A 16,380-nucleotide genomic window follows, 5' to 3' on the forward strand; every position below is an offset into this window, starting at 1 on the left:
AGGGCTGCGCGGCAGCCGCGCACGGGCCCGCGGGGAAAGCCGCCCGGAGCGCCGGCGCCCGCCCGGGGACGGGAAGTGGCGCCCGGCCCGCCCTCGCGGCCCGCGGCCCCGCAGCCCCGCGCCGCCCCCTTTCTCTCGGCCTCTCCCTCGGCCTCCGCCACCCCGGCCGAATTCTTGCATAAATTATGCCAGGCGCGCCTGACGTCAGGTGGCGGCGCGCGGGCCCGGCGCGGCGCGGAGGGAGCCGGCGGCGGGCGCGCGCGGCCCCGCGGCCTCGGGCGCGCGCGGCGTGCCGGGCGCGCGCAGGCGCTGGCGTGCTGGGGCCGCGGCGGCGGCGGCGGCGGCGGCGGCAGCGGCGGCGGCGGCGGCGGCGCGGGGGTTGAGCCGCGGTAGTGCGGACGCGCTCGTGCTCGGGAACTATCGGATTAAACTTGAATCGAGTGAAATTACACAAAGGAGCGCCGCGGAGGAGGCGGCCCGGGGACCCGGAGACCCTGAAACTCGCCAGAGCCCCGTTCGCCCCCGGCCAACTCCGCGCCCGAGGATCCAGCCCCCTGGCCGCGGCCGCCGAGCCAACTCCGGAGCCCGCTCTGCGTTTTGTGCCCCCCTCGGCACCGGGCGGCGGAGGAGCCCGCCCGCCCGCCCCGGTAAGCGCGAGAGTTCGCCGGGCGCCTCCGGGAGGGGCGGCAGCGGCAGGAAATCGCTCCGGGCGGGGGCCGGGGCCGCGCGAGGAGTTGGGAGCGAGGAGTTGGGCGTGTGCGGGGCGAGGGGCGAGGGCGGGCGGGGGCCGGGGCCGGGCGCAGGAGCGCAGCGCCGCCGCCGCGGGGCCCGAACCCGCGCCCCGAGCGCCGCCCGGCGCCCCAACTTTTGCCTGCGTCCGCGGGGCTGGCGGCGGCGGGGGCGCGCGGTCCGGCCGAGGGTCACTTCCTCGCATGTAAATGGCTTTTTGTTGTGCTGCCGGCCGTGGGGGGGGGACGGGGGACAGGAGGGAGCGTGTCTGCGCGCGGGGGAGCGCGAGCGCGTTTCCTCCCGCCGGCGCCGAGCACGAGTTGCCGGCTCCATTCGGAAGAAAAAGGAAGGAGGAAAAGTTGGGCTGCAACTCCAGTGCGAGTGGGCGATGGGCGCGCGGGCGCGGGGCGGCTGAGCGGCGGCGGCTCGGGGACGGCGGCGACCCCCGCCCCCCGCCCGGGACCGACCACGCCGCGCTCGCCGGGAGCGGCGGCCGCACCGGCGCGAACAAAGTGCGTCCCTCCCGGCGGCGGCGGCGCCGGCCCGCGCGGGGACGGCCACCGGGCGAGGTGGGTCGGCGGCGGGGAAAGTGCGCGGGGCGCCGCGTGGGGCGGGGGCGGCGCGAACACGCGGCTCGGGGGGCGTCCCGAGTCCGGCCCGTGCCGGCCGCGGGCGCGGAGTTGCGAGCCCGGAGCCGGGGGGCTCCCGGGGCTCCCCAAGTTCGCGAGGAGGAGAAGAAAGGGAGCGGGGCTGGGGCGGGCGCGGGGCGGCGCGGCGAGGAGGGGACCCCACCTTGCCGAGCTGGCCGGGCCAACGGCGGCGGCGGCGGCTGCATAATAGCGACTTTAAGCCCCCGGAGGCAACTCGGCTCCCCCACCCCTGAGCCTCCCGGGGGTCAGCGCCCGCGGGGGGGGGGGTCACTAGGTGGCCCCCGAGGTGGCTCGGGTGCCTCTGTCCCCGCAGAGATCCGCGGCTCGGAGCGTGAATGGTCGAGGTGGCTGGAGGCCAAGCGGTCAGCGGGGAGAGGAAGGAGGGCGGCGGGGGACGCGTTGTTTGTTTGGTCGGCACCGGGGACGGGGCTCGCCGGGGGTGCAGGGGCGCGGGCACCCGGTGGTCTGCCGTGCGGGGCGGCCGCGTCGGCGCGGGGCGAGCGCCGCCCGGGGGAGGGGGGAGGGCGGCGATCCCGGGCGCGGGGGTGGAGGTGGGGGGGTCGGGAGGCTCCGGGGAAGGAGCCGCCGGCCCCGAGCAGCCATCATTACCGAGCCGCCTTTCTCCGGATGGCTGCGCCTCGAGGAGCCCCGCGCCGTGGGAGCGCACCCCGAACTCCCGGCCGGCCGCCCGCTTTGTGAGCGCCCCCGGGGAGCGGCCGGGCGGGGAGTGCCTCTGCTACCCGGCGGCCGGTTTTCCCGGAGGTCACTTTTAGAGACTATTCACGCCTCGATTTTAAACTAGTTTTTTTCCCCCCCCTCTTCTGAACAGACAATGGACAAAAGAAAAGTGGCAACCCACATGGAGAGAGTTTCCTTTTGAATTGCTAGAATTAGATACACTATCCAGCTCGCCACTTGCTAAGTATACTTTCTAGTTTCCCATTGTATATTACCTCGCCGTCGATTTAAAGAACTCATCTTGAAATGTGTCCATCCTCTGGGCTTGATTTCTCAGCTATATTAAATATTTTCATTTATTTCTAAAGGATTATGTGAAGGCCCTGATTTTTATTTTCAGAAAATTGTAATTCACGCTGTCTTTGCAGTGGGCAGCACCTTTCAAAGAGGTGGAGTGTGTGCTCCCCCCCCCCCCCCGCCCCCACACACACACCATCCCCCCAATTCTCTCCCGGTAAGGGGAGGGGGGAGTACTCCCTAAACGTAGTAATCAAATAGTTTAAAAAAAAAAAAAGGCAAAACCAAACAAACTTCTCTTTATTTCCTCACAGATCTATTCTGACGATGGCAAAAAATAAATAAAAACTAAAAATCGTAGTGACTGTGATCTTAGCAGCATGGGAACCCGATTTATTCCTGTTAAAATTCCATTTAGGTAGTAGCAACGTGTGATCGTATGTAATTCTTATTTCAGAGATAACTCGAGCAGTGATTCTCCGAAGTTGAACCCTCCTCCCAGCCCCCGGAGTGCGACATCTGTCGCGGAGTGTTTTTGTCTTGCTGTTGCACAACAGAAGCCCTCCAGTCTTTACCCTAAAATGGCAGCTTTCATTCGACTGGGGCCCATTCATTGACAATGATAATAAAGAGGCTGAAAGCTAGATGCTTGGGGCACGGAGCAGGACTGGGTTTGCCTTTCTAGGTGCTAGTAAGTGGGAGACATTTTATGTCTTCCAGATTTGCTCAGGAAAAGTTTCTTTTTCCTGAAAAATCTGGAGTGTGGAAAAAAGTTACAAATGGAAGTAGAAAGGGACTTGTAGCAAATTTTAGAAACTTAAGTTTTCTTGTTTCACCAAATGGTGAAATTATGACATCCTCCCTTACCCCTTGGTAACCAGATCAAGGGAGGTAATGAATTTTTGTGAGGCTTGTAACAGGTGAATTTCATCACTATAACACCCAAGAATTGTTTTCTAGTACTTTAGACTTCATTATTTATAGTCTGCTGATATTTTCTATTTTTTTTTTCTCCCTCTGCACAAGTCAGTAAATTGAAGCTTGGTGAATTCTAGGTTTTTCAGGATTCAAATGAGTTTCTTGGTAAGAAAAGAATAATAATAAAGGGACTAGTATATGAATTTTAAACTCTAATTATATTGGTTTAATCAGTGAAATTATTTTTGAGTCAGTTAAAATAATTGCTTCCTTTTCTATGTCTTAAGATGAAAGTAAGGATAGAGAAGTCATTTATAGGTGATGGTGATAGTTAAAAACTCAAACATTATTTTCCTCTTTCGAGGAAAAAAATAACACTTTTTCTCCAAGTTGAGAATATATAAGTTGAGTTTAAAATAGCAGATCTTGTAACTTGGTTTTAAAACAGTACTTTCATAGATTCTCCTATACTTGGTCTAGTTGTTAATCACTTTGGCTTACAGGACTATTTCCAAAACTTTTCCAGCAGAGTATTGAGTTAAAATGAATACCATGGGGAGTATGTGTATAAAACTGTATCAAAGAAATGTTACCAGTTTTTCTTCATACAGATGCAGTCAATAATTTATTACCTATAGTATATTTTTTAAGCCATTAGGTCAAAAGAAAAAAACGTATTTTCATCTATGAGAAAATATAGTCAGAGTACTTAGGTATACATGCCATGTAACCCGTGAGAGCAATCTCAGTGCCAAGGTTAGAGTAGGCATTTCAAACCTTGATGGAAAGCATTTTATTCCCTGTGCTTAAGAAAGTTGGCTTGTCATACGGCCACCATTCGTTTGGTTACTTTGGATTCAGCAATCACTAGTGAGTTTTCAGTGTGTAAAAAGACAAATAAAAGGCAATGCTTTCTCAGAGGGTTCACCATTTAGTAGGAGAGAGCCTTTTAAAGGTACACAGATACTCACATTTAACTTTTAAGGTCCACTTTGGAGGTAATAGTTATTCATCTTTTATTATCCATACATGGCCATCTTATAAACATCTAAATAAGGCATCACAAGAATAAAAATGCTTAGTCAGGGCTGAGCATTTCAAAAATGACTGACTTCAAAAAATGACCCTTAAGATTTCAGCTTTGAAATAAAATGATTCCAGTATTCAGATGGTTTCTGATGTAAACAGACTATCACTTGGATAGATCACATAGCTAAATTCACTGGAGGTAGGAAGGGACATTTGGGGATGATGTTAGGAACGTACTGGCCCTATGTGATTCTTTAATCGTCTTTTTCATTCACAAGGAAACATTTGTATATCTTTAAAAGGGTATTCTTTTTATGCCTTTTTAGAAACTGAGAATTTTGCGTTGTATCTTACCAGGTTTCTCAAACCATTATGGTTTTAGCAGTCTGGAAGATAAAATTTTCCTTTTTCTCTGGAAAACTTTATTATTCTTAGTTTTTTGTTTTTTGTTTTTTTTTTTAATCTGATTTTCAAAGATGATGGATGATGTTAAAATATAAAAGAAATTGGGAATAAATGATCACTTAATTTTTCTACCAAAAAAAAAAAAAAAATGACGATGTAGTGATTTAATCTGGATATTACTCAGATTGGGTTGCAATTATGGCAGAAGCCCATAGCTGATCTTGGTGGTAGTTAAGAGTGGGGAAAGTAATTAAAAACACTACTGCCATTCTTTTATATTTAAATTCTATCAGTATATTAAAACTCTTAAATGAAACCACACCTGTGTGATAAAAATAATAAACAGGAAAGCCCAATGATACTGTCAAGTAGAAATTCATCTTGTGATCATTAGTGAATCTTTGGATATTTAGAGCATGAGGACCTTGGAGAGCTAGTCGAACTTTCTCATTTTACAGATTAAGAAACTGAAGCCCAGAGAGATTAATTAAAGGAGCCGCCTCTGGCTGGCCACCCGCTTACTGCCGGGCAGTCTCGGTCACGGTTGTCTTGCTGGCGCCTAGCTGGGTGCTGCTGCAGGGGGATGCTGAGTTGGTCCTTGCTGGATAACAGAGCTGGTTCTAGAAGGGTCTAGCTCTCTTCCTACTTAGATCTGACTCAGAAGCACCTTTTGGCTTAACCCTGTAACCCACGCTACAGTAGCCTTTAAAGGTGTTCCTATATCGTCAATGTTGTGTTTGTCTCTATTGTGTAGTGGTTTGGAGGTTTTTGGGGTGTTGGGTGGGGGGAGGTATGATTACGTATCTAGAGAAAGGTACAGAAAAATTATCCCAAGATTTGATTACTGTTTTCCCTTAAGAAGCATGTATTCCTTATCATAATTAGATTCCTATACCTTTTAACTCATGTTAGGTGACTGCAAACATGATTGTGTTTTTCTTAGTGAAGTATTTTTGGAGGATTTTGTCTTGTTTTTACTTCGAAAAGTAAAAACTATCTTGTTAAAAATGAAAATAGCATAGAACAGTAATGAAGAAGGATTACTGGGTAGGAGGAGGCTGACTGGTCCCTTGGCCCGTTTGCTTGTGACCACGTGGAATCAGAGATGCTTGCTGTCTTCCATGGGCCTTCTGGCCTCTCACTACTGCTGTAGGCTGTACTGCGCCAGGCTTGGCTCGAGTGGCTGGTGGCTGGGACTGTGATCGGTTTGCTGTTTCATCTGTTTTCTTGTTCATCGATTCAAGTATTTATTGGGTACCTGTTACCTACAAGGCACTGGGCTGTACCTGAGTTAGGAATATAATACACAAGAAGACATAGGAGACCCATGTGAAAAAGAAATAGAACTGCCGCGGTGTCATAGGTGCTATGTGCTGGATACCAGTAGGAAGGAAGATCACTTGTTAGCTCTTAGGAGTGGCCTCAGCACTGCCGTCCAAGTGGTGGTAGACGAAGGGGGCTCACCTGGAGGGTGGCAGCATGTCTGAGGTCTACGGAGAGCGGCCAGATGACGCCTAAGAGGTAGGCAGAGGCCAGCTTGGGCGGGGCTTATGGGATATGGAATTTGGGATTAGGAAGAAAAAAAAGCAACAGAGCCACTGATGAGCGCAGAGCAGTGCTTGACATGAGCAGGCTTGTGTTCTGCACACCGAATTGGCGGGTGCGGCGCTGGAGGGAGACTCAGGATGTTCCCCTGGTGGTGAAGGAGCAGTGGTTTGGACTGGACTGGTGACCGTAGGGAGGGGGAAGCGGAGAGGCGGGAGAACTATTTAGGAGGCTCGCTGGATTGGACGTGAAGGTAGATTTGTTCTCAGGCAGAGGAATGGGTCAGGGAATGTAGGTTTTCTGGTGTGTTCCAGGCGTGACTGGCTGGCTGGTGATGCTGCTCACTGAGGTGGGGGGCACCTGGTGGGGCCAGGTCTGAGGAGGAAGTTCATGGGTTCTCATAGCGTGTGACTGAGGTGGCCAATAATGGACCATGAAACCGCCGTCTCAGCCTTCTTTCCATTGCTAGTGGCATTCTAAAACTTCCCAAAGCAGTCTGCTAGCTTCCCCCCAAAGATGGAGGTACACGGTGAGCCCACCAGGAGACCTGACAGAGAAGGGGAACTTTGTTACTTGCCTCCTGTATGGCACTCTGCTTGTTCCTTGTTGAAAAGGACTTTGCTTATTCAGAGAGGAGAACCCTCCAGTAAGCAGACTTTGCCGCATTTTGTTCTTCTGTCTCCACATTCCGGTGGCTGCTTTGTGTTGCTAGTTATGTCTTGGGATGAGGTCCTTGGTCTCCCAGCAGTAGCTGGTGGGTCTCATAGTTAGCTCTGGTTGAATTTTAGGAGCTGGTTGCAGCCACACATGGGTGTGGTAGAAATGAATACATTGCTCAGATAATTGTGGAGGGAAATACCATCCTTGGTCTGAACCCTTAACCTGCTCTGGGTGGGGAAGGAAGGAGTATGCATAAACTAGTTTAATGTATCTTAAAAGTCACTTTGCTCAATTATTATAAAAAGTTGTTGTTCAGTCTCTCAATTGTGTCTAAGTCTTCGCGATCCTGTGGACTGCAGCTTGCCGGGCTTCCCTGTTCTTTAGTGTTTCCCGGAGTTTGCTCAAACTAGCATGATTGGTAGCAAGTGAGAAGGCCATTTCCTTCTCCAGGGGATCTTCCCAACCCAGGGATTGAAACTGGGCCTCCTGCATTACAGGCAGATTCTTTACCATCTGAGCCACCAGGAAAGAGGTACTAATTAATAAATCCAGACATGTTTTGAAGTTTCTGGGAAAAAGTATGAAAAGCCTGAACATTTATCTTGAAACAGTTTTTTTTTTTTTTTTTTGAGGGGATTGTTTGTATTTTATATGTGTGTGTGCACACCAGTTTATAGAATAGTGATATTGTTGTTTAGTCTCTTAAGTTGTGTCTGACTCTTTTGTGACCCCATGGACTGTAGCCCACCAGGCTCCTCTGTCCATGGGATTTTCCAGGCAAGGATACTGGAGTGGATTGCCATTCCCTTCTCCAGGGGATCTTCCTGACCCAGGGATCAAACCCGAGTCTCCTGCAAGTCCAGTGTCGCCCGTTTATTTCTGTTACAGGTCCAGCTTTGGTCTTGATGTGGAAAGAGGTCCTTCCTGGGCCTCGTTGTCTTTGGTTGGGGTTCATTTCAAAGATGCTTTGCCTGACGCCGGTCCTCACAAGCCTTTTGGTACCATTGTGACTCCATCCCAGCTTCACCAGGGCCCGCCCCGCCTCCTCTGGGGTGGGCATGATTGTCCTTTGCACGATTTTCAGGGGCTTGCCTTAGCTGTAGGGGCTGCTCCATCTGCAGGTTTTGCTCTCTCCTCTAGCAGTCTTTAGGGATTGTTAGGATACGTTTAAACTTCAGGGGCAGTAATGTTCCCACGTGGTGAAATAATATAGAAATGCTGGGCATGCTGACTTCAGGTGGACTTGGCTGGCGACCCTACAATAGTTTTTATTTCTAACCCTAGTTCTTCCCCTGGTTAGTTTCAAACATTTCAAAAAACCTTTAAAAATACATTGTCTGGCTTGTTCCCATCAATGGTATATTGGTTTAAGAAACTGTTGGCCTTTCTAGAGGTGCATCCATGACATTGAATGTAGGGTTGTGCCATGTGGCCTCCAGTGGAAGAATAAAGGGGATGTTATTCCCCACTCCCAACCCCCACCCCAGCTTTAGCCTGTCTGTCCTCAGCATGGGGCGGGCAGAGAGCTGCAGCCACTGCACGGGGCCTGGGCAGCCACACCAAGCCTTTGTGCAGGGAAAGGCAGGGAGATAACATGTGTGCAGTTCTGACATGTCAGGGACTCTCCCTGGGATCCTCCACTCACACGTCAGAGATCTCTACACCGTATTTGTGGTTCATCTGATAAAACGGTACATGGTTCCTCAGTAATTAATTTTCCCCTCGTTCTTTGGCAATTTAGAGACTGCTTTAAATGATTAAAGAGTCCACTTTGTTCTCTTTTTGTCCTTCTGAAAGAAGCCATAAACACTTCAGAGTTGGTCCTCTTGATATTTAAAACATAATTAGCAAAAGTACATATTATTTTAACACACGTAAAAAGAATGATCCTCTCTACCATGATTCTAAGCCAGCAAGTAGCAAGAAGCTTCTTACAGAATTACAAGCCTCCCTTGTTTTCCAAGCCAGGCCTGTCCTGGCACTAGGTGAAGAATAAAATCAATGGGAACACAGGTGTGCAATCAGCGTATGCCTTAGTTGTGATGTATTTTAAAGCCTGTGGGTCTAGAAATTACTTTATTTATGGATAGGACTAATAATGGATTGTAACTGTTAAGCCTGGATCTTCAAGGTGAACTTTTCTTTTTTAAACATCTCTCTCACTGTGTTTTATGTTCTTGTATTCTTGACCTTGTTTGTGCTTGGGATTTTGCTTTGGCCAATTGCAGGTGTATTGATCTTGTCAGAAAAATCATGCAGACTCATCTGGAGAATGTAAAAATTTTGATTAAATTAGGAAACTGTCTATTTTCTCTGTTAGCTGTGTGATCAACTGAAATAGTGCAGAAATAACCCAGCAGCATTAAAGATATCATTAATCACCATAACAACTAACTAGCAGTTGATTTTTGAGCATTTCCAATCACGTAGGGCTTCCCCGGTGGCACAGTGGTAAAGAATCCTCCTGCCAATGCAGGAGACATGAATTCGACTCCTGGATCAAGAAGATCTGCTGGAGGAGCAAGTGGCAACCCACTCCAGTACTCTTGCCTGGGAAATCCCACAGATGGAGAAGCCTGGTGGGCTGTAGTCCATGGGGTCACAGAGCTGGATGCGACTGAACGTGCATGTCAGATAGGCATTTGCTAAGTGTTTTGGTTACTCATTAGAACAACTCTAGGACAGGGGTCCCCAACCCCTCTGGTCCTTGGCTTGTTAGGATCCGGGCCACATAGCAGGAAGTGAGTAGTGGGCCAGCCAGCAAAGCTTAACATGTTGCTCTCCATCACCTGCATTACTGCTGAGCCATCACCCCCACTCTCCGCCCAAGGTCCGTGGAAAAACTATCCTCTATGGAACCAGTCCCTGGTGCCAAAAAGGCTGGGGACCACTGCTCTAGGAAATAGAATGTTTACTCCCGTTTTACAGATTCAGAGACTTGGACTGAGGGGTTAAAAGTGTCCAGGACCACACATAACTCTAGTGCATGCTGGAGGAGGATTTTGTTTTTATATAGTATTTATTTTTATTTGGCCATGCTGGGTCTTCGTTGCAGTACATGGATCTTTGAACCTCATTGCCACACGCGGGATCTTTAGTTACAGCTTGCAAACTCTCAGTTGCAGCATGTGGGATCAAGTTCCCTGACCAGGGGTCGAACCCAGGATCCCTATTTTGGGAGCATGGAGACTTGGCCACTGGACCTCCAGGGAAGTCCCTGGAGGAGGATTTTGAAGTTCACCAGTCTCCAGAATCTGTATTCGTGATCCATCACCAGGTTCGTACCACTGCTGCCTTAATAGGTAAAAGTGCATTAGAAATGCCAGCAACGCCCTGTAATCCTGTGTCTCCTGTCTGCTCAGGCTTTTCCGGTCACATTTGCTCTTTTTGTGCCTGCTGTACTTGGGGTGGGGTGTGGGGGTGGGCGGCGCTGTATGTTAATATCTTGGGATGTCTTGACTCCCAAGATGACTGGGTTCTATGCCTTTCAGCATCATACCCTTCCTGTCCCATGAAGACACCGAGAGGAGTTGTTCTCCAGCAAGTTTTATTCTGTGGTGGCTGAGAACTTGAGTTGTGGCATCAGACAGATCAGCTAAGTGAATCATGAAACTGGGAATAATAATACTCTCCACCAGCCAGGGTTAGGGCGGAAGGTGGCATGAGATGCTTCAGCTTCAGGCACTCAGTATAGCTTATGGCATATTTATTGAGGAGTTACTGGTAGCATTAGCTGACTCTTGGTCATTGAATTTATCAAACCATGTGCCTTGGTTTTATTTTTCACTTAAAAAAGTCCCCATAATCCTGAGTCATGAGAAGCCCACTGTGGAGTCCAGCTGCCTGGTTTGCCTCAGGAGTCGACATCAGATTTCACAGGTGTGTGCCTGTGTCCAGGTACAGCACTAGTCATTGTTCCCCTACACAGAGGGGACTTGGATATCCCAGGTGCTAACGATGCTGCCTTTGAGGGAGCAGTCTCTTCCTAGCCCTGGGGATTCCTTTTGCTGGCTGAGCCTTGGCTGTCTCGCCAGAGAACCAGTCATTTCTTCTTTTCCCCAAACCTGCAGTTCTCCAAAGACAGTGGGGATGTCACCAGTGGTGGGCATATTCCATTGGCTCTGGCGTGGACGAACCTTCCAGTGTAGACCAGAGAGGCACAGGGTGTTCTCAGAATCTGTAACTCTAGATCCTTGAGTCTCTGAACGTTGGAGTTAGCCCTCCCCTGCCTCAGATTCCGTCTCTTGCTTAAGAAGGAGACAAGAAAGGATCTAAACTGAGAGTAGCTTTGCGGTGGGGTCTGGGAGAAGAGTAGCCACTGTTAACAGAAAATGAGAAGGTTCCTTGCCTCTGGAAACATGAGGCCCCTGGAGGCGGCTTCCTTGGTATCCCACTGCTGTCAGGACTGGCACGACGGTGGGTGAGGTGGTGCATCGACGGCTTTCGTTTTACTTTATTCCATTTTATTTTCACTTAAAAGTGACTCTTAAGGGAAAATGAAATGGGGCAGAGTGGAAAGAGTTGGCAGACATGGGTGTGTGGAAGTTTCCCGTATTCTTTGGTCCCTACTACAGGGTTGAAAACTTGTAGAAGCCTCTTGAGTCACATGGCCTTTTAAGAGCTTGACCTCCATAGCTACCATCTATGGAGCGTGGGCTTCATGTGAGTTTGCATTTTGCTAACAACCTGTGTACTTACCTGAACTGTTGTCCCCAATGATGGAAGTAGGATTAATCAAAATGGTGAGGTGGGAACAGTAATTGTCATTTTGTAGGTTACAAAATGGAGACTTAGAGAATTAAACATGTATTTGTTTAATTCATGGTGCAGTTGGGACTCAAATCAGGACAGGTTCATTTAAGAGCCTGTAGTGTGAACCTCTCTGCAGAAAGTGCTTGGGATGGGTGGTCACAATGGAATGACCTCAGCCTGAGAAGGGCAGGACCAACGTCTATCAAGATGAGCACACCTGTGCTTTCGAGGCCCAGCTCCCCGAGCCACACTAAGAGGCCCAGAGCTGCGCATGAATGGCTTATAGTCAGGGGGTTGTCTTTTCCTCCTCACAAGTCATATCTTATCAATTGCGAACACTTTCCACCTAAAAGACACTCACTTATTGTGAGACTCACTAGTATTCCACCCTGTTTTTGTTTATCGGTCCAAAACGTGACCAACCACAGAGTATTCAGCTTGCTACAGAACTGGCTGTTTTTTTCCAGTGTTTATCCAAGATGTATTCATTCACATGGACTTCCCAGGTGGCGCAGTGTTAGAGAACCCACTTGCCAATCCGGGAGATTTTAGAAACACAGGTTCCATCCCTGTGTTGGGACGATCTCCTGGAAGAAGAAATGGCAACTCACTCCAGTATTCTTGCCTGGGAAACTTCATGGACAGAGGAGCCTGGTGGTCCGCGTGGTCCATCTGGTCACAAAGAGACATGCATGTGTGCACGCGTGCTAAGTTGCTTCAGTCATTTCTGATTCTTTGCCACCCTGTAGACTGTAGCCCACCAGGCTCCTCTGTCCATGGGATTCTTCAAGCAAGGACAGTGAAGTGGATTACCATGCCCTCGTCTAGGGGATCTTTCTGACCCAGGGATTGAACCCTTATCTCATGTCTCCTGCGTTGGCAGGCAGGTTCTTTACCACAAACCTCCAGTTAAAACTTGGGAAGTTTTACTATTTTTGGTGCACTTAAAAATTCAGTTTTGGGTTTTTTTTTTTTAATTGTGTTTTGTTTTATAGAGCTAGGTTTATCACCAGAATTAGCATTTTAAGGTTTCCATTTCCCCCTCTCATTAGAAGACAATTGAACAAAATCCAAGTTGGTATTGGAAGCAGATTTCACGCTCATAAGGAACTTCGTGGCTACTGTGGGCCGGTGAGAGCCATTCTGTTTAGCTGCCGAGGTCTGGCAGGAAAGGAGAACTGTCTGATGTCCGTCAGATGCTTAGTAGGGATGCACCCCTGTGACGCAGTCAGGTAATTTCCCACATGGTTCACCCTGTGGGTGGTGACACAGCTGTGCCTGGATTGCTAGCAGGCACGCATTGTCATCATAGACTAGCTGAGAAATCCGGTGTTTGTCTCCGTGTGAACAGAAGGAGATGTACTGCCTGAAGATCCTCACAGAAGCCTGGCTTTTGCTGATGGCATGGTGACATTGGGGACCGACGGTCAGTCTCTGACTGTATGTAGCTCAGGCTTTTCAGAACTTGAAGAAATGCCCATATCACTGGTGTTATCCTTTACGGATCACTACCACCGTAATAATAACATTAAGAAGAAGAATATCCTCACTGGGCAAACCTGAAAATGACTCGACTACCTGTGCCTTCTCTAAACAAGACGGCTTGAGCCAGCTGTTGAATTTGGAACGTAATCTGATTTGTGTCACCCAGCAGCTCCAGGCTAGGGGTGAGAAAATGGGTCTGTTTATTCAAAGCATTATAGCATTCACTCATATCCTTATGAGATTTTCTTGTGTGTCTCTTAACTCTTCCAATATTCTGTTGTGTGAAAGGAACCCCCGCTTTTCCTTTCCTTATCGTTGTGAGACAGGTGCATAGAAGACTCAGGTCCCTCATTCCCAGGCAGAAAAGCTAACAAAGTACGTGGTGGATTTTAGGGAGGAGGGAGCAGTGGCATGCTGCTCCATCTTGCACCTTCTCAGCAATGTCCTCCCCTCCCTTCTACCCTCCAGGATTCACAGGTACAAGGTGGTTTTGCAGAAATAATATATCCATTGGTCTTTAAGGAAGAGGAGGTGATGAGCGGGACTGAGGTCGCTTTTTCATCTGTTTTCTCCAAGTGACCTGTAGAATGGGTCTGTTCACATGATCTTGAGGCTCTTATATAATTATTTCAAAAGTTCATCTGGTAAAAAGTGACGGGCACAGTAGATATCTATTGGGCCTTAGAATGAACACAGTTACCTGGTGGTATGTGCGTAATTAGTTGCTCAGTCGTGTCCGACTCTTTGCGACTCCTTGGACTGTAGCCTGCCAGGCTTCTCTGTCCATGGGATTTTCCAGGCAAGAATACTAGAGTGGGCTGCCATTTACTTCTCCAGGGGATCTTCGCCACCCAGGGATCAAACCCACATTTCCTGCATTGGCAGGCGGACCCTTTACCACTGAGCCACCTGGAAAGCCCCACAGTCACCTGTGCTGCTTGTTAAAGATGCAGGTTCTGGGAGTCCAGTGATTAGCCCTCTTCACTTTCACTGCCAGGTCTCAGGTTCGATCCCTGGTCAGGGAACTAAGATCCCACAAGCCTTGTGGCATGTTACAGCAACAACAATAACAACAGCAAAATGCAGATTCTTCAACCCTACATTGGTTTTATTCCTGGATTAAAATCTCTATGGGCCATCTAGAATCTGAATTTTTATCTCGGTGCTTTTGAAATACTCTAAAAGGCCTCACGTTTAGACCAGTATGTTAGTTATACAGTGAACGTACCATGGAAATACAGAACAGTTCAGAAAAATGGTAGCATATATTTTTACAGTATTTTTTGGAGCTTTGCAGGTAATGTTATTCTCTTATATGTGAGTGAGTGAAATGTAGCTGCTGTGTGGGATTCCAACTATATAAAGGGCAAAGATGGACACATGGTTGAGCTTGGGAGCATAGTCTACCTTAAAGGCAGTAAAAGGGATGGAGAACAACATGTGTTGTGTTTACTCATTAAATTGTATTTTCATTTCTGCCACAGAATAATTAAAAACTTGTTTTATGTGTAGTTCCAGCTTACATGGTATGATTAGTGGGTGGATTTAGGGGACTTCACCAGCGGTCCAGTGGTTATGACTCTGCCTTTCCAATGCAGAGGGGGTTGGGTTCAGTCCCTGGCTGGGGAACTAAGATCCTGCATGTGGCATGGCCAAAAAAAAAAATTAAAAAAGTATTAACAAAAAAAGTGAATGGATTATCACTATTTGGGGGCAGCCCGTTCCAAGATGGTGTTATTTCCAAGAGCAGCTCAGACGTGAACGGTGAGAGTCGGGTGGCAGGTCGTCTGGCGGCTGGACTTGGCAGCGTCCATCTCTGTGGGACCCCGGTACTCCTACGGGAGGTGATGGGAAGTGGCTCCCAGCTTTTTTCTCAGCCCTTCTCCTCCCTTCCTTTCCGATTTCTTCCTCACTGCCTGCCCCATCTTCTTGCCCCACCATCTCCCTGGACCTGGGTGGGAGGCTCCATCAGGGTCCTGGGCCTCCCCCGGCTCCTTGCTCCTCCTGCTGCTCCCTGAACACAGCCACTGTCCTGAAAGCGCCCATCTCGGCTCCTCTAGGGCTCAGCTCAGACCCACAGCTCCAGATCCTGTTTCCAGGTGATTAGGTCCTAAAACTTTATTTTTATTCCCAGTGTCTTCCCCCAAGCTTCTGTTCTTCATCTTCCCAACCTGTCTGAACCCGAAGTCTTCCCAACACCGCCTCCTTCCTGCACGAAGCCCTGGCCTCTCAGCCCCACGTTGCGCTCTGTGCCACCCCACATCCCGGCCACCTCTCAACCTCTGCAGTCTCCTCCGAGTTCAGGGGGCTCCACACCCTTGGGTCTTGGCGTCCTGGTTTCTTTGACCGCATTGCATCCTCACGACACTCGCCTGCCTGTTAGCACACAGCGCCAGGCCTGCTGAGCCCTGGCCGTCCTTGTCCTTTGCACTGGAGGAGACTGCCGCCTGCCCTCTCTGCTCCCAGCGTTCTCCTTCATTCATTCCCGGGGTAGCGGGCGCCCTGGTTGCGGGTCTGGAAGCTCCCAGGCTCCCGCAGAAGGGTCCTGCTCATCACCTTCGAGTTCAGTGGGCCTGATGGGTTTAAAGTCGAGACTATTGTGTGTGGGCGGGTGAGGTTTCCCTGTTCCTGTCCCCGCTGCCCCCTCCCCAGTGACAAGCGGTTCCAGCCGTACCTGGCTGTCCTCCAGCAGGTTCAGAACGTGAGTGGGAAGAGGAGGTGAGAATTCCTCCTCAGACCCCATTCCCATGTCCCTGGTGTCCAATCGGAGGGCCTCTTCCCTGGTTGCTGTGTTCTGATTAGGTACTTAAGATGCCCTTTGGTCTGTCTCATGATCTTTAGGTTAGCCAAGGAATGTCCATAAGATATAATCTTGTGTTGAGGAAAAACTATTAAACTGGCAACTGAAATCCTTTTATGGGGAGTCAGCTGTGCTTGAGCATGGCCTGAGGGACTGGGGGCTTTCAGAAATGGACCACCAAGTTCATGACAGTGAACTTTCCATACAGGCCTTCCCCAAGTCGGCTGTAGGAAGGACTTTAGTGAATGCAAAGACATGGCCTGTAAGGGCAGGGAATATTCAGCGGTGTTTCCAGTTCCCACCTCTATAGGGTAAACGGTGATTTCTGTGTGAGGTTGACTGTGAGGTCTTCTTGGGTTTTGGAAACGTGGATGTGTCTGGTAAAAGCTGTTCTTTTATTAACACCTTTCAAAAGATCGGTAAGAATTACAA

General features: G+C 49.5%; 1 protein-coding gene across 4 annotated transcripts in view; it reads left to right on the forward strand.

The window, feature by feature from the left end:
* The first annotated feature begins 320 nt into the window (after positions 1–320).
* CHD7 (chromodomain helicase DNA binding protein 7) overlaps positions 321–16,380 on the forward strand; it is a 190,595-nt gene continuing 174,535 nt past the window's right edge. For 3 of the 4 annotated variants that reach the window (XM_070802571.1, XM_070802573.1, XM_070802574.1), the window contains exon 1: positions 321–647. The gene's annotated coding sequence lies outside the window, so the exon portion shown is untranslated. Of the gene's footprint in view, positions 648–1,047; positions 1,299–16,380 lie in introns of those variants that run through there. The other variant, XM_070802572.1, reaches the window with a different exon arrangement.

Source organism: Bos indicus, chromosome 14 (genome assembly GCF_029378745.1).
Source record: "Bos indicus isolate NIAB-ARS_2022 breed Sahiwal x Tharparkar chromosome 14, NIAB-ARS_B.indTharparkar_mat_pri_1.0, whole genome shotgun sequence".
NCBI classification, from domain to species: Eukaryota; Metazoa; Chordata; class Mammalia; order Artiodactyla; family Bovidae; genus Bos; species Bos indicus.